A 19,582-nucleotide genomic window follows, 5' to 3' on the forward strand; every position below is an offset into this window, starting at 1 on the left:
TAGTACAATTCTGAAATTGTATGTGCCTTTCTTCTGAGTGATGGCATTACTGTTGTATGTGGTATGATTATACTCAAACTTTGAACTATTCCCTACGCATCTAAAAACTTCATTGCTAGCTTTGACCATGACCTATTTGTCACCAATGACCTCTCTGATGGCACTACTGCCATTACTAAAGGTCACACACATAATCGTGTTCCAATATCCATCCATTTTTTTATTTTCTCCATTTTCATGTAAATGAAAATGATTTTCAATGAATGTGGGGGGTGGTATTCCTTAACTACAACACTTGGATAAATAAAATCTTGATTGGTCATTCCAGTGGTTAAATTAATGCATCTGTCATACACGACTGTTCCTCTTTTTTGACGGGGGAATGCATACTGGTAAAATGAAGAAAACAATTGCTTACTGCATTTTTATAACTAATACAAACATCTTGTCTAGGAGTCTTTTTATAAACACTTGTCTATAGACACACACAGGATTTTATACCTCATACTCATGAAGCAAAAACATTAGTGTCATGATTAATGCCAAATACAACTTCATCTAATTCATTCTCATTACCTTTTCACACTGCAAAAAAATCATCAATGAACCTTTTATAAAATGTGAGATTATTTAAACTCCTTTTTCTTATATAAAAAAGTCTTTTCTCCAGAATGACGTAATAAGGTTGACATTATTTGGGGCCATTGTTGCCCTCAATGCCATAGGTTCTGACATCAGCAAGCTAAGACTCATTTCTGGGCCATTATTTATGAATTTATTCAGTCACTTAACCTCAAGAAAATATCTGAGGTGTATAGTTGTACAAGTGTCTAGCATTGATTTGTGCATGTGCGTATGTGTGTGTGTGTGTGTGCATGTGTGTGCGTGTGTGCGTGTGTGTGTGTGCGTGTGTGTGTGTGTGTGTGTGTGTGTGTGTGTGTGTGTGTGTGTGTGTGTGTGTGTGTGTGTGTGTGTGTGTGTGTTTGTGTGTGTGTGTTCTTGTTGTAGGTTAAAGATCAGAGTCTTAACAATGTAGTAGGTAGAATGAAGTTGACAACTCAGAAAGGTTAGTTATTTGTTAATGAGAATTTGTAAGACAACAATTTGCTTATTTTATTGTGTCTGTTGGAGGGGAGGGGTGGTCCTGAACTTTTTCAGCTATACTCAAGTATAGCTTGAAGAGCTTGGTGTGAGGTAAAAACAATATATTACAACTGATGTATAACTTTTTGTCTTATAAAAAGTGTAAAAGAAAAAAAAATACATTATAACCAAATGACTGTTCTGGCAAACAAACAAGGACACTTGGGATATTAAAGACCTTTTTTAAGTATAGATTTCAACTATGATGTGAGCTTCCTTCCTAGTCATAAGTAAATGCCATGTTTTACTCATCTGCTCCACTTTGTGCAAGATAGTGTAATAATTCACATTTTGAAAATGGAAGGTTGACTTTGACTTTATACTAATAGTTTCTTTAATTGTTTTTCTTATTGATGGTATGGTATGGTATGGTGTGTATGGTATGGTATGGTATGTATAGTATGGTATGTATGGTATGGTGTGTATGGTATGGAATGGTATGGTATGGTATGGTATGTATGTTATGGTATGGTATGGTATGGTGTGTATGGTATGGTATGGTATGGTATGGTATGTATGGTATGGTATGATACGGTATGGTGTGCATGGTATGGTATGGTATGTATGGTATGGTATTCTTGATGTTGCAAGACTCCTCTTACCTGTATTGCTTGACGCTGCTGGACTCACTGTTTTTTTTTTTTTTTTTTGGCAGGGTGGGGGAGCTTGGCTTCGACCTTTGCAATTGGAGTTGTGTCTCCTGAGAGTCTTTACTTTTTAAAGAACTGGGTATGTGGTAAAACAAGTGTAAAATAACATCTTAACCATGCAGTGAGCTCCCTCACTAGTTGTTTGTAAATGTTCCATATTTTCTCCATATGTTGCACCTTATGAGAGGTAGTAGAGTGTTCCACATTTTAAAGATGGAAAGTTGACTATGGCTATAGTTTCTTTCATTATTTTGCTTGTTGGTGCTACTGACATTATGGTAATGCAAACCATACTAGGCTGTCTATAAATAAAGAAGCCTCAGCATAAGAATTTAAGGATATGTAGGTTTACTTGTCTTAGTCATTAAAACCGCATTTTATTAAAGTCTTCTGTTAGGACTTGTTCATAGACAGTTATAATAACATTCAGAAAATCATAACTGCATCATTTAAAATTTCACAAATACAAAAAAAAACATTGGAATAGGTTATTGTGACTGGACTTTCCCTTTGAGTGCTACCCATACCTCTCAACGGTCCCTGTTTAGCAGAATGTCTATGTTAGTCCTGTACCCTATAATATTTTGATTTTCTGTTAAACCAGTCATTATTATAATCAGTCAGTGATGCCAATCATTAAAATTTTATACATCTTATTGTTCAAAAATGCACATTGATACAAAACTTGTTTTATTAAGTTTCTGAGTGAATTACAGTAATATTTAAATTTGTTCCCAATTTTATCTCCCCCAGTATTTTTCGCTTTGTCTAGAATTCTTGATGAAAATAAGTTGAAAAGTATGATACTACATCAAACATTCAGATCTAAATATTCCTGTTGGTGTTATTTCAGCAAACCATAAACAGGGTACTAGGTGGTTGATATTGTTGCATTTGCTTGATACAGTGTTTGTCTTTCAGTGATGTTGCAGAAGGCTGTGGGTTATATTAACATGCCAGATACTTGGATTGATTTTTGCAACACTAGCTCTACATGCAACATGGGGTGGGGATGGGGTGGATGCTGCATTCCTGGATGTGCTGCCCTTTGGATCAGATGAGATGAGATGATGGCCCCATCTGACTGTGTTGGTGGTAGCTCACATGGATGTGAAAAAATACCATGCCATTTATAAAAAGAATAACAGAAGTTCCCAAGTGTCTTGGCCAAATTTCCCTTAGTCAGTAGGAATATCACCCTCAGGCCTTGTGGGACTGACCCGGTCAAAAAAGTATGTATGGCTAAATAAATAAATAATTTATGTTTGCCACTATATGTCAGTTATTTCATTATTCTTTTTGTACTCTGACTATTTTAATGTATCAGAGCCCTTAAGTGCTTATAATTAATATATCTCAACGGGCCTGCCACTATAAAGTTATCTTGGAGGTTTTTTCCCAGAATCCACTTAAAGCCCACTTTATATAAGTCATGCTAGACTTAAGGAAATAATTTTTTTAGCTTCCATGTAAATAGAATGGCAGAAGGGTGAGTCACACACATCTTGCACAACTTCTGGAATCTATTTTAATTTTTGTTTTTTTGCTGGCATTACTCTGAGCTGTGTTCACAGAACACCTCCTACCTCTCATATTATGCCTAGTAATTGCAAATGCTCAATAAAATAATATAGAGGAACTACATGTAGGCTTCCAATATTTAGTCCATGTTTGAGAAACAATATCCACAGTCTATATGTGGTTCAGCATAAAATGGCATTTGTGTATTCAGACAGTACCTTGTCATGCATTACGTTAGTTTGTGCTCTGTTTTTTCCAACACATGATGTATCATCTACATGTGCAATGATCCTGATACACTGTATTATGTTAGTACAACCATCAAATATCATCTCCATGCCTCTGCTTATATAGGTTTATAGGTTCATAGGTTGGTACTAGGCTATCAGCCCTAGGGCCTATGCAAGCCTAGCCATAACAATTCCCTGGATATTTCTTCCCACAGTATTTACTTCTCTGGACCCCTGTCTAGCAGGGCGACTGACATGATCCCCGTGGTGAATTTCCTATCTCCCATCCAATCATCAAAGTTCCTTTTGAAGAGGGCCAATGAGGCACTCTGTTTGACATGTATGGGCAGTCTATTCCAGAGTATGGGGAGTTTCTGGGTCAGGAACCTATCCCTCCAGCATGTTTTGTTCATTGTGATGACAAGGTTTAGATCCCTGGAACATGTGGCTCTGAGGGATTGGGATTTCTTTAAGTGGGGCATGTCCAATAGCTCAGGGTTTGACATGGCCTTGTATGTTAAGCAGAGATCGCCTCTGAGTAGACGATATGCCACAGAGTATAGCTGGAGTTTTTTTAGACGGTCAGCATATGGCATCTGCTTTAGGGCTGTGATTCTTTTAGTGAGGTATTTATGTGGCCTTTCCAGCTGTTGCAGATGTCTTGTGAGGTACATACCAAACGGGGCATTATACTCTATAATGGGTCTAATGAGGGATGAGTACAGTGGGACAATGACCTCCTTTTTTCTGGATGAAAAGCCCTTAGTGATGAGGTGTGCCACATAGAAGGATTTCCTGACTGTTGTGGCGATGTGGTTATCGAAAGTGAGACCACTGTCCACCTGTGTCCCAGATATATGCAGAATCTGCTGAGTGACATTTGTGCCCTGTAACCTGATTACTGTACACTATATCATTTTGAGTGATGTTTTGTCTGCTGGGATGGCTGGGGGTGGCATTGTTTTATGACCTGCTGTTTGCAGTCGATGCATTACCATATTATGCAGTGCTGTTCCTTTAAGAAACAATGTAGGTACCTAATTCATCATATGCAGTAAATGTCTCCCAGCTATCCAGGCACCTGAAACATCTATTCAAGCAGTAATTATAATTTAGACATATGTTCTGTTATATATATACATATTTCTTCTTCATCTATTTGGGGATGTTTGGTAGGGGTCATTAATCAGAGCTGTAGCTAGCAAGCAAGCATCCAACATAGCATTTGAATGTGTCATTACAAATATTATGTTACCATGAATTACGGTTAGCATTGCTGTCTCACAGCAAGAGGTTCTCCGGTTCAATTTTTGGCTGGGGTGCCTTCTGTGCGGAGTCTGCATGTCCTCCCTGTGGTCGCGTGGGTTTCCTCCGGGTGCTCCGGTTTCCTCCCACATCCCAAAGACATGCAGTAGGTGGATTGGACACTCTAAATTGGCCCTAGGTGTGAGTGTGTGTGTGTGTGTGTGTGTGTGTGTGTGTGTGTGTGTGTGTGTGTGTGTGTGTGTGTGTGTGTGTGTGTGTGTGTGTGTGTGTGTGTGTGTGTGTGTGCCTTCTGTGGAAGGTTGGGTGCTGGGCTGGCAACTCGACACTGTAAAACTCCACTGCCAATCATGAGCGGACAAGTGATCTGCTGTGGCGACCTCTAACCGGGAAAAGCCGAAGGAAGAAGAAGAAGACCATGAATTATCACAGATGTAATGCACTATGTTATGATTGGCAGTAACTGGTTCAGCTTGATCACATCATTTCTCATCAGTGACCAGAGTAATGAACAATACCCATCTGCCTGTAATCTGTGTAGCTGCCTTGCCATTTAGCATTGGGTTTACATAGTTTTAAAGATATTAGTATATAGCACTAGACTGTATGTACAGCCAGATCAAACACCTGCCTTTCATTTCATATGTAAATGTGAATATTTATATGGAAATGTGCATTATCAGACACACACACACACACACACACACACACACACACACACACACACACACACACACACACACACACACACACACACACAGACGCGTGCACTTCACATGTAATGAAGCTCCTCTTAATTCTACAGGCTGTACTGGTTTGCATGTACACTTTCAAATTATTGCCTACTATACTCTCATATGCTCATTACGATAGTGTGCTATAAACAGCAATACTGCTGGGCATTCCTACTGACCAGTATATGTATAGAATAGACACCACACTGATTTTTCTACTACTGCTACAAGTCCCCATACAAGTGCTACACATATTGTCGTTACTGTTTTTACATCTGCCTTCCTACAGATGCATAAGTGTAGTAGTACTTGTCAAGGGATTCATGCATGGCATTCTACCCTGGCAAAATACCAAGAACAAGTCATTCATCTACCAAATATGGGCATTACAGACACACAAGTTGATACCATATATACTGCACATGAGCTATCAGATGACTTAGTGGAGCCCATTTCTGTTAACGTATGCCATCGCTTCTGTTCTCACTGGAGCCTTGATACTAACTTGGGAACAATCCATTGTACATGGACCTTCTGGGAGACATGGTGCCTTGTAAAATACGTACATTATGCTCTGATATTCCTAGTAGGTATTAGGAAATGTTTTGTATTTTACCATGAGCCACAGAATGTGGATGCCTGTGAGACCCACACCATATCCTTTCTGCTGCCGAAATGTTCTTGCGATCAGAAAATCAAGAGCTGCCCAGAATATCTGCCCTGGTATTATTTCATATGTAGTACTCAGAACATCTATTAGATGAAGAAATGGGTGAGTTCTTCCAGAAGGTAAACTGGTCACATACATTTACTTTTCCACTCACTGAAATAATTGCTAAATATTTTACAAATATATTTATGGATATTTTCAGTTACCACGCCCCAATTGTATTTATTTTATACTTGGTTATTTATAAACTAGGTAAACCCACTAGGCACAACTGCCTTATTTCAGGAGTGACCTAGGAGCACTGTTTGATTAGGCGAATTGCCCAATGCCCCACAGTCTACAAATGGAGACTGGTGGAATCATTATAGGATGAATGGCATTAGCAGACTGTACCCTTAATCCTTTGTGCTAAACTAACATTTTATGATTGTGTTGAGCAAGATTAACTACATCAGTTTGTCTGACAAGCAGAATGAAAGAGGCAGAAGAACAAAAGGCCAACACTCATGAACCTACCAAGAGTCCTGGTCTACACATCTCTCAGACCTACATGTTTCTGAGAAATGTGTGCACACCCCTCCTTACAAATGGAAACAAACAGACCTCTAGTACTAAGCAATCCTAAAGAATGTGAGGCTACACTACTAGGCTAGCACCCTGTCCTAATAAAAAAGGCTTATCAAAACAGGATTAGATAATATACATCTCAAATGATGTCAGGACTACCTAGCCCTCAGGATTACAAATAAAACATCTTAACTAATTACATATTTGATAGGATTAGATATCAACAGTAACACAGTTAGTGCAGCTCGGACAATCCCCATCACCATACCTAAATGATGAGCAAATGCTTTCACAAAAAGTCCGTCAAACTGGCGTTACACAACTCAACAGTGGGACCTTTGTTGTTCTCATTTGTTAATGTGATGTGGGAACTTTGTGAAACAGTAAATGTTGTTCAGTAGGAAAGCACCATAAGTCTGCAATGGCAGCTTCTTGATAGCAGCACACCAAGAAATGAGGAAAGGTTCTGGTTATATCAGATATTTTGTCTTCAACCCCAGAAAGATAATATTAATTATTTTGATCCAAAAACTCTTCTCCAAAATAGGTTAGAGCTAATTACCATTTGTAAATATGCTGAAACAGTACATTAAGTAGCGTATCTGTAAAATAAAAAAATACCCATGGGTTCAAATAAACCGATTAATGAACTTAACAGAACAGGTAGGATTTAAACAAGTAACTTAACATTATTTGCTTTACGAAGGTAAAAAGTACCCTACAACTTACATAAAATGAAGCCTGCCTCATGCTGTCATTTCACCTTGATTCCTCTATGGATTGATGAACAAGCACTTAAACACATATAATACTAGTGCAAGGCTTGAATCTAAGGCCTTAGCTGGGGGAAATCATTGCAAAATCATCATCTGTGTATCCTGGACTTCACTGAGGCAAATGTTTAGTCATCAAAAATTGACGTGCATTATTAATCTTGAAAACATGAATGCCCTTTAAGAGACATCCGACTGGTTCTTAGATCTGCCTTGGATGATTTATTGGAAGAACATGCACTGAGAAAATGGAGAAAAAATAAATCAGCTGTAATGTCCATCTGTAACAAAGTAAATTTACAGCACATGTAGCAGGTAATGCCTGATGTGTGTGTGTGTGTGTGTGTGTGTGTGTGTGTGTGTGTGTGTGTGTGTGTATATATATATATATATATATATATATATATATATATATATGTGTGTGTGTGTATGTGTGTGTGTGTGTGTGTGTGTGTGTGTGTGTGTGTGTGTGTGTGTGTGTGTGTGTGTTTGTCTCTGTGTGTGCTTATGCTTTCTTAAAAACATTCATCTGCTTCTGTAGGGGTCACATACATATAATAAACACTACCTGTTTTAAAGAGTTTATACCTTGTATTACCAGCAGGTTTGACAGCTCATTCTTAGATAAGTAACTGTAATACTCAAACATTTGCTGATCTCCTTAATGAATGAGATTAAATGTGCAATGATTGAGGAGCAATAACAACTAGCACTTCCTTCATAATGTATTTTTTTATTGTATGGCATTGTATTATGTTAGGGTGGTGCTGGAGTTTATCCTATTTGTATGTTTACTGTGCTGCTGAAGACATCTAATCCTATTTAGTATGTAGTGATTAGTTTATTCAATCATTATTTCTAATTTATAGAGTTCTTCTCATTTGTCTCCACTTGTAAAAGGATTTTGCCCATGCAGCTAGTGCAGAGGTTTACGGCTGTAAGCTTAGTTCCTGTGGTACAGAGTTTGATTTTCTCAGCCCTCATATGCCTACAGTGTGATTCTGAGTAAGTCAATAAACTAGACATTGTTCTTGGGTCACCCCTGAACAGGGACTATGTGTCCAATGAGCCTACCTTGTTAATAAATGGGTACTACTACCTTATTAAGGTTTAAGAAATACATCAAGCTTAAATAATTCGCAGTCCCCCCTTTGCTATGTCCTTACCTACAGAAAAGGCATTTAAGTAAAAAAAGACTGTTAAAATGCATGTGAATCCTGGATACATTTGATATCACTTCCCCTAAAAGAATCCATGACTATGGAAAGACTAGTTTTAACTTATCAATGTGTCTTAGCATTGTGTGAACGGTGCCTTTGGGCTATATTCTTGTTTTCTATCATGTCCATTACCTCTCCCTGTATGTTACTAATAATTTTGTTCAGTTTTAGAGGGTACAGTTTGTATGGTTTATTTAAAAAATGAAAAATGACTGAATGGGAAGATCGGAGCTCAAGCTGTTCTAACTGATTTGTAATGTTTTTATATAGGACTATCAGAATTAAAAACAAAACATGTTGACCTAATTACGTTTGATAGGATTAGAGATTAACAGTAACACATTTAATACAGATAGGATAATCCCCATCACCACACTTAAATGATGAGTAAATATTTCCCTAAAGAGTCCTACAAACAGAGATTGCACGGTGCTTAGAACTGTGACTGATTCTTTGTATTTATTATATGCAACGGCTTCTCTTCAAGCTAGCAGATGAAAAAGAAGACATGCAAATTGTTATTAGTCTACACTAAAGAATATATGAATCTCTACAAAAAGACCTCCCAAATGCCCCATAGATTGCCCATAATAGCAGAGTTAATAGATGAATGAAGAAAGATACTTACATATCTAGGAACATTCATTTGGATGGTTAAAATCTTGGCTGTGAGGTCAGCTGAGAAAATCTGTTTTGTAGTTACTAACTTTCAGCCCACATACATTTTACAGAAGTTGTCATGTATACTAGCTATGTGATGAGTATCTTTCAGCAGATCTCCTGATAACAATAGGTAGTCATCTACAAATATGATTCTAATTTCCTTCTCAAAGAGCTTCAATTCATGATATGATGGAAAATGTCACTATAGCTAAAAGGAGGTGGGGAAGCCATTCCTTGTTCCTTTAGAAATCTGAATGGGTTCTGGCAATAATGCCTAGAACTCCTGTTTGTGGTTTGTGATAGAGTGCTTTAATTGCTGACCCATATGCTGCAGATAATTTCATGCAAGGCATCACAGCAAGCACATAAGTCCATTTCACAGATTCAGTCTCTTTGTTGCAGTCAAGTAAAATGGCACTGGCCTTAAGAGCTGAAGCTCTTTCTTTTGATATAATTGGAGTACTCAGTGACTTAACAATCTTAGGTCCCTAGACTGGGTAAAAAAGCAGAAATAAGAGAATTCTTTATCTTCTGGTTACCACTCAAGTGAGATAGCCCCTCTGAATACAAGGTAGCACAGAATTTTGCAAGTTCCTAAGAAATCTGTGATGATATGGTTAACAGTTCCTTCTTGGGTACAGTCTCTTGGATATTAACTCCAGCTTCATGCCTTTTAAACCTGTAGACAAGTAACCCCCCCCCCCCCCGGTTTATTCGTCATAGCACAGGCTTGCAGAGAGACTCAGACACAATTCTAATGTAGCCCTAAATAGTCTCAACAGTTCCCCTATGAGTCACTTATATGCCTGTAATCTCAGGCTATCTCTGAATCTGGGCTTTTTGCACATCTTCCATTGTATTTACTTGTTTATTTCATCAGATTAAAGCTTTTATTGTGTCATGTAAGAATTCAAGCAGGTTACCACTGTGTTCAGGGAACATCGGCTATGATCCACACACATTGACTTAAATTATACAGAAGAGAAGAAGAAAAAACAAAGTGCATCTGATTATCAGCAGAAGTCAGTTATATCATATCATTTCCAAAGAAGCAGTCTTCACTTTTCTCACTTTAACGAGAATGAACACATGGTCCAATATTGTCTTAATAGATTCTATTCAAATGTTTAAAAGAACATTTTATTAGTTTGTAGCTCCATATATTAAACTGTTACCCGATCTTGGGGTATTAATTTCCAATACTGAAACAGCAATGTCACTGCTGTGAGTGATGCATTCCACATCCACCAATAAATAGTAGATTGAATTTTCACATTTGGGGGTAGAATTTCCAATAACCAAAAATATATATCATCGCATGAGAGGAGGAGAAGTTGCACAACATCCTTTATGGCTTCCGTAACTCATAACTAAATTTGGGTCACAGGACAGCTCCAAAGTAAATGTCCATAATCAGTCTCTGTGGCATTAAAATGCCAACATACCAGTCTTATCTGAGGCTTTATCTTGTGAAGTTGGGATGGGACAATATGCCAATGATGGACCATCTTAAGAAATGTAAACCCTGATTGAGGGGGGAGTTTATCATCTACCCTTGAATGCATGCAAGTTGCCAAGTATTCTCAGGTATAACCTTCTGGGTTATTGCTTCCCACTTATTTTATTTTGACTCAGGGAAGAGGGCTATCAGTGGTTATTGAGCAATGAACTGAATTCAGCTTAATTCCGTGGTGGGGTACCATCCAATATCCTTAAATTTGGTAAGGAACTGAATTCATGTAGATAACAGAATTGTTGCAGGGGATCTCACCTGAAGATACTGCCACAAATTGATCTGTATGTTAGGAAACCTGGCTGCTAGTGCATCTTGTGATAAAATCTGGTTTGTGCTTGCATCCCAAAGGTCCCTTGTAAAGAAGATACCCTGATTAATCCAATCATCCTAGGCTAGGGTGGTTTGGTCAATACAGATAAATGGGTTGTTCCAAAGTCTTAAGTATATAGCAAGCCTAGAGGATTCTGGATTTGGATTCAGTGATACTTTCTTAAAATATCATTCCATACTTCCTGGATTCCAGACTTTGAAGGAGGGTGACCATAGTCTGGATTTGTGTTTATTGCTGCCTAGTTCAATTTCAATGGAAGCCCATAGTGGAGTTATATGTGATCTTGCTCTGAGGTAGAACAACCCAATAACTACTGTTCCACAGGCTGTTAAGTTGGGTAGACCAACCCCCCCATGCTTTTTGGATACAATTAACCTATATCTATGGTCAAGGGAGATCTGCTACCCCAAATAAAACCACTAATGGCTTTCTGACATTTCTTGATAAAAGGGAAAAGAACACATGTGGGAAGCACCTCTAGGAGTATAAAACCTTGGGGGAGAATATGCATTTTTACTGCTTGAATCTTGAATCATAAACATTAGCTTCAAAGTTTTGAGGTGGGCCTATTTCCTACTAATACTCTCAAGCATAAGCTAGATATTTTCAATCACCCTTCTGCTCAAAGGATGGGTCATATAGATCCCCATGTAGAGACACTGCTTAACTATGTTAACTGGAATAGATTGACATTTACGTAGCTCTGACTCTGTTATTGCATTAAGGGAAAATACCAGATTTTGGTTAGATTAGCCTTGTATATGTTGACAATTCCTATAGTTTTGCAATTATTGAACCTATCTTGGCCTTAAGATTACGTAGAAATATTATGCAATCATTGACTCAACTTCTGCTGCATTGCACAGTCACTACATTGCATTGATTATTTTTACGAATAATAGAAGACACGGCAGACAGCCTTAATGTGTCCCACACTCAAGTCAAGCACTATCCAAGAGTTGATTATTTGAGGTGATCCTAGCAGTGGGATAGGAGTATAGGAGTATATGGATTTGCACTACTCATTAAAGGAGTACAGAAAACCAAGATTCACCACGGCAAGCAAAATAAACTGCCATATGACCAAATCAATGACCTTGCTAAAGTACAACAAGATGGCTGCTGCTGGAAGCTTGTCAAGCCGGTGTCTCACTAAATCAGTGGTTCCTGCTCACTGCTTCAATAATGGTATGATCAATTCTTACCACTGTAGGAAGATATGGGCCAATTTTATTTGCTATAGCTTAAGCAAATATTTTTAACTCTGCTTGTAAGAGAAAATCAGTGTATATAGCTAGCTGGATCAAGCTTATCTCAATTTGGTTTGTGGAACATATAAAGCCTTAGTCTCTGCTGCCTTCTGGAATAATCTAAGAAGTGGTAGCATTAGATATTGTTTCCATCTCTTATAGAAATCTGTGTGAATTCCTCTCATTTTAACTTAGCTCCTTCTGTTTAAATAGTTGCATGACAGTTTTAGCAGGGTATTGTGCAGAGCTGCAAGTTCCAGCTTAAATGACTTCCAAAATCTATATATTTGTATGGACCTCACATGATTAGCTTGGATATACCCTGCTACTTCATACCTAATAAATGAGGGTGAAGGCTTGTCATGAAGAATAATTGAGTCCACCCCCCACTGCTGAACATGACAGGAATTATTTGGTTTAATGAAGGCTGTAGAGCAGCTGTCATGTGGACTGGCAATTAAGTAAGGCACTACAATAGATTCTCTGATCATCTATCTGCATTAGCTAACTAGATACTAGCCAATAGTTAGAATTGGTGAAGTGTAGTGTTGTTCACTTACACTGCTAAGAGTTGGCATGAGATGTAGTTTTCCAGAGATCAGAAAACAGTGTGGTAAGGATATTTGCACTTTTCCCCACTGGTGGGTTAGCTTGGAGTTGATATATTTCAAGAAGGAATCAATGCTCTTTTTCTGTCCATTTGCTATGAACAATGGGAACCTGTCAGGTCAGTAGAGTACTTTGCAATGCACAGAATTATACCTTAATTATTGATGTAGTACAGAACTAATATAAGAACTCTATATAGATGGTTAAATCGTCATAATATTAAATATCTGTAATGCAGGAAGAAGCAATTGAATAGTCATATGATTGCATATGCCTGGTATTACTTCATGGGATGTCACTGTACAGGAGAATTTGCCCTTTCCCTGTTTTTCGGTAATCTTGGAGTTGCTATATAAAATTAGCAAGGGGCGTTGGGGAGCACAGACAATATATATATATTACACACACACAGTGGTAGTGCGGCAGTAGCGTTGTCACCTCACACACCTCACAGTAAGATGTTGTCCTGTTCGATTCTCAGCTAGATCGTTTTCTGTGTGGAGACATGCGTGAATGGGCGTACCTTCGTTGAAGGTTATGCGTCAGGGCTGACAACACGGAGCGTAAAAATGTACTGCCGATCATTAGAGGACCGGAGTTCCGCTGTGGCGACCCCTAACCGGGAAAAGTACACACACACGTGTGTATATATATATATATATATATATATATATATATATATATATATATATATATATATATATAAATGTGTGCGTGTGTGTGTGTGTGTGTGTGTGTGTGTGTGTGTGTGTCAAGAAATTACTTTTCAAATAACTGTTTTGTTGCTGCAATAAGATCTGCTTGTTCATGAGTGCTTACTCATGGACAGAGTGCCGTTTCCATGAAGCCAGGACAAAAAAATTGTACCATTTGTGAGTAAATAACAACAATACATATAGAAGAGGCATTGCTTGTTTTTGTTATACAATGATGAATTGCTTAAATATGCTAATTATAAAATATTCCACCATACACATTCACTTGCCTTTTGCATTATATATTTTTTTCTCTTTGTCGCATGCTTGCAGAAATGAAGCGTGCCATTCTGCAGATAGTAACATTTAAAGATTTGTGTACATTGATGCAATAGGGAACTTAAGTGTAGTATTCCACACATTCAGTTTAGATTTGTATGTTTCTAAACTGAGCATATTTTTAACTTACTGTAGCAGTGCATGTTCGTTTTTTTCTTTTATGCTATTTTGTGAGTGCGTGCTTCCCCCCATACTCTGCTGTCATTCATATAATAACAGTAAGCCTAAACCTGTTTGAGACATTTTTGAAATATCTACTTCTAGATGGTAATATAGTGTTACCACTGTAGAAGGGTGCATTCTGGGAATTTGGTTGTTTTTTTCTTTTGTGATGAGATTTGTATCGTAATGCGACATGACACGGGTTTGTTTTGCAGTATAATATGATATTGCTTGCAGAACTGCACACATAGCATGTGTTGGCATTATTTTGCAGCATGGGAGTATTGTGTATCATACATTACAAATAATTACGTCCTAGTCAGTGTTGCAACTGGTCTCATAGAATGAGCACAGAGAAATTTACAAGTTAACAGGAAGAACCAAAGTAAGAAGACATAAAGTACATTGGATCATCATCTGTAGCTTGTGTAACTTAAATACACAGATAAAACACTTGTAAAGGAAAATAACTGTGAGCACTGGCCTGTCATGTGAGTCAGGCAGATCTTCAGATATACTCATAAGAGGAGCTATGTTATGAATCATCGAATGAGCAGACTTGAGCCATTTAAAACATTACTTAACACATCTGAAAAATGTCTGATGACAGAGTTCCAGAAAAGCATATAATAAATTAAATTACTGCATGGGATATTGATGCTTCTCACCAGCGTCTCCACCAGAAACTCATAACTAAACTATACAAATTCCATATGCCTTCTCAGATTCTAAGTGAGTTGTACTTATGATTATCAAAATAAACTGCAAAACTAATATTCAGCAAAATATTCACTTTAAACCACTTTTAACAGACTTTTCATTCTGTAAAGTGTATTCTGACATGTCTTACTTGTGAATTATACTTACTACAACTCACTCTGCACATGAGACCAAATGCTAGTGATTTAATAGCCTTCTCTCTCCTTACGCACACCCTGGACAATAGCTAAACAGTGAAGTAACAATGGATGACTGAATCTGATGGTCTGATCCCCTCTTAAACTGACAACTAGCTTTGTCTGTTAAAAAGGCATGAAATGCTATTCTGTTTGCAACAGAAGGAGAAATTAGCTCGAAAGTTACATCTTGCTTGTGTAATCTATTTAGCCTTAGCTTCATTAAGAACTGTGCAACAAATGAACATATAAAAATGGAGAGATAGTGAGTTTTTTTCAATAATTTTGGTTGAATTCCAAGCATTACCGAAGCAGGACGATAATCATAAACCCTGCTTTTCTGCTGTCACTATGGAAGTCGTGATTTTGTTATTGGTATCATCTCATTGCACAAAAAATTAAATTTCAGTCTCAAGATGCCAATAATGCTCTTGCTAAACATATCAAAGAACTCTAGACCATCATTAAATCAACCAAAGCTAAATATGAAGAGAAACTAGCCTCTTAGCTGAAGGATAAAAACAAAGCCTTCTTTAACTGTGTTAGAAGCCTCAGAAACAATGCTCAGCATTGCACAGAGGTAATAGTAAAAGATATCACGTACTTGCATCCAGAGGTCATAGCCAATATTTTTTCGGACAAATTCAGTTCAAACTTCACCCCTCATTTATTACCTGCATCTTCACCCCCCAACATCTCCTAAGAACAATTCCTGAAGGCCAAGAATAGTACGTCTATGGGGCTGGATAATATACTGGGTTGCCTATTGGTCAGCCTGAAACATGACTTGTCAGCTCCCCTACAGAGGTTATTCAGTATCAGGCTCAAAACAGGTTTCATGCCAGATTAATGGAGGATTGAAACAGCCATCCCCTTGCACAAAACTAGGATGCCAACAGGCCCGAGTAATTATAGACCCTTGTGCTTGACCAACCTCATCTGTAAGGCTATGGAAAGGATCATTTTGAAATTAATAAATAAAGGTTTAGGTATTCTACAAACTCTGCACTCAAATTAGCTCAGATTTGTCAAGGGCTGATCCTGTCTACTTATCCTGGTTGACCTCTTCAAGAAGGTTATAGAAGCAATGGATGAGGGCAAGTCAGTACACACCACATACCTAGACCTCAGAAAGGCATCAATACCATCTTGTATGCATGTATGATAGATAAACTCTAGAAGCTAACTGTAAATTCCTATGCAACTTGTTTGACTGTAAATTGGCTCACAAACTGAGGACAGGAAATTATGGTAAGTGGATTTACCCCTTGAAAAGACTTTATAACATCTGAAAGGGGGCACAGTAGGAGTTTTGCATGTGTTATCTTTATATATCCTGAGTTCCTTGATGTGATACTACAGGATGTGTAGGATCATATTTGGTTCTCTTGAATATCAGAAGAGAAAAAAAACACTACCTGAGAACTGTATGACATAGCCCATTCCCTGAGGTTCTGGGTACCATTGATTGTACCCACAATGTTATCAAGACCTTACCTGCCCGACATGGCATCTGGTACGTCAAGCAGAAGGGCTACCACTCCATCAACTGCCAGGTACTATAAAATGCAGAGGGTATTATTTACAATGTGTCTGTGCATCATTCAGGCAGTTGCCATGATTCTCACATCTGGCATATGTGCAACGTATACCAACATTTCATCCAGACTGGCTTTCCAGAAGGTCATCTAGTAGGTAGGTGCACAAATAGTCAGAGACTCCCCAATATCCTGCTCCCATGCATGTAGGCAGCAGGCTACTGATAATGGTATCCGCTGTTGCTTGTTGCAGGTAATGCAAGACATACCTTGCAACCATGGATCAAACCTCCATCAGCAGCCTGCAGATCAGGCAGTGATGACATATAACACCACACTGTTGGACACATGTAACACCACTGAGTGTGCGTTTGGATTGCTGAAGGCTTGCGTCAGTTCCTTGGACACTTTTGTTGGTGCACTGCAATATGCTCCAGAGACCTGCAGCAAGAAATGTGTGGTCTGCACCATGTTATACAACATGATCTACGTAAGAAATTATATCACAAGGGCATCACTAGACTTTCAGACAGACAGCACAGCAGCAGCAGAGGATGATGAGGAGCTGGATGAAGAGTTAACAGAGGTACTCTCTACTGCAATTCCCCATGTGAGGTTGAGGCAGCTGCAATACTTTGCCTTGTAGTATCAGAATCAGAGCCACCCCATCTGATAGAAGGTGTAGCACTTTGGGAATTTGTACAGAATCTCCAGTGTTGCTCCCTCCATGTAGAGAGGTAGTAAACTGTCTGAATACAAGACCACACATATGGCCATGATGTGGCATTGTCATTTATACATGAAATAAGGATAGTGAAGGCATGTAACAGTGGGACCCAAAGTAGCTGGTTCTGTACTGTATACTCACAACAGAGCTGGAAAAGCATTTCCCTTGGCTATGGGATTGTGTATGCCTAGGGGCTGGAGGCAACCATGGTCACTTGCAACAGCAATGCTTTCTCTGGAATAATGTATGGTAGCTGTATAAACCTAGGCTGTGACCTTGCACCATGCATCTAGTGCCTGACATGACCACACTGGGCATTTTCCAGTAGCCAAAGAAATGCAGCTATGCTTGTCACATGGCTCACCACTGCTCATAGTAGGTATGCCTGCTCCAGGTTCCTATATGCTATGACAATCTGAATGCACTGAAAGCTATCATAATGCTTTTCACTCATGCCATACAGAGACTAAATATTTACAACAGCAGCTGTATGTGCCTATATCACTGACCTGTATTTTCATTAATCGATGCAGAGGGTGACACATAAGTCGAAAAATATCCTGGAGTCATAGTGACACACCTCTCCCTTATGCTGATTGTACACACCTCTGTGTAGATTAGTTATGTGTGGCTTGAGTTGGCCTCACATGGACAAGCCATCTAGCACTAAGCATAAGGGATGCCAGAAAAGCATCCTGTCCATCAATTGTCATGTGATTGGTACTTGATGGGAGGGTATCCTCCCATATTAGGATCACTGATAGTGTCACTGTGCTGTTTTTCTGTGCCATGTGAATGGTGCCATCATCATCAGCCACTGGTGACCATCTGACATATATCCCATTCCAATGGGCCCTTCACCATCTAAACCTAAGAATGCAAACAAACATGGCTGTGGCTATGGCAGAACATAGGTGACAATCCCATCAACTGCCAGGTGATGCTACTTAGAAAATATTCCCAGAGATTGCAAGACCTCCTGTATTTCCTGACATTTTGATTTACAATCATCTATGGGATCTTTAGTTTTTATAAGAGGGGAAATTCTTACTGATGCAATTATAAGTTAGAGATACAATTAATTTTGGAGGACATGAAGCCAGTGCTCTGAACATTGGCGAAAGTCAGAAAAAGACTCAGATAAAAGAATGTAAGTGCTGGGAGAACAATGTTTTGGAGATGGGGCATGGGTGATGCACAGAAAATTAAGGGCACTATCTTCAGTACATGGCACACTCCTAGGATTATTATACCAAGGGCACACAGATCTTAAAAGGATTCATAATAGAGATTGTAAGTGCAAGATTCCAAAATCCCAGGGAAATCATATTTAATCTCTTGCAAGAGTAGCATGCAATCAACTGCAAATTCATTTATATTTTTAAAGAAGTTGTAGGTGGCATTTCCAGGTATTTGTGCTAATCCTCTGTTAATTGATTGAGCCAAGACTTCATACACTAACAAAAATGGAAGGGAGGGTGGGCATGTTATGCTTCTTGGTGTAGCACCACTACACCAGTTGTAAATATTCTTCCTATGTATCTCCGGTGGCATAGATGGATAAATCCCTGACTACAGCCCAGATGAGGGGATAAAGCCCTGACTACAGCTCAGATGGATCAGGTTTAATAAGCATCTCGGGCAAGTGACAGGCTTACAGGGGAAGGATGGGTGTAGTGATCTGGGGGTGAGCAGTTACATGGGCATTCCCTGCAGTGATTTCTGGTGAAGACTGGGGATTATGTGCTGACAGGACATAGCTTAAGAAGAAGAAAAGGTGGTGGCCATGGTTGAGCTGCTGTGGGGGTGGTGTGATACACCACATGTCCTTTTTGCACACCTGATCCCTGAAGCAACCATGAGCATTGCACTGGGGGTGGAGTAATGAATGGGAACCAAGTTAATTACCCCCAGCTGCAGGTGATGCCCAAGACTCCTGGGATACTCTTAGGTTTTATCATTACCCGCAGCAGTATTAGAGAAAAGTCCAGGGAAGAACAGAGCTGCTGGCAGACCTAGAGTGGACATGGAACACTAGGCAGGAAGGCTGTTGGATGAAGCACAGAATAAAAATTTCTTTCTTTG

The sequence above is a fragment of the Protopterus annectens genome, chromosome 3.part0 (assembly GCF_019279795.1).
Source record: "Protopterus annectens isolate FY-2018-M chromosome 3.part0, PAN1.0, whole genome shotgun sequence".
Classification (NCBI taxonomy): domain Eukaryota; kingdom Metazoa; phylum Chordata; order Ceratodontiformes; family Protopteridae; genus Protopterus; species Protopterus annectens.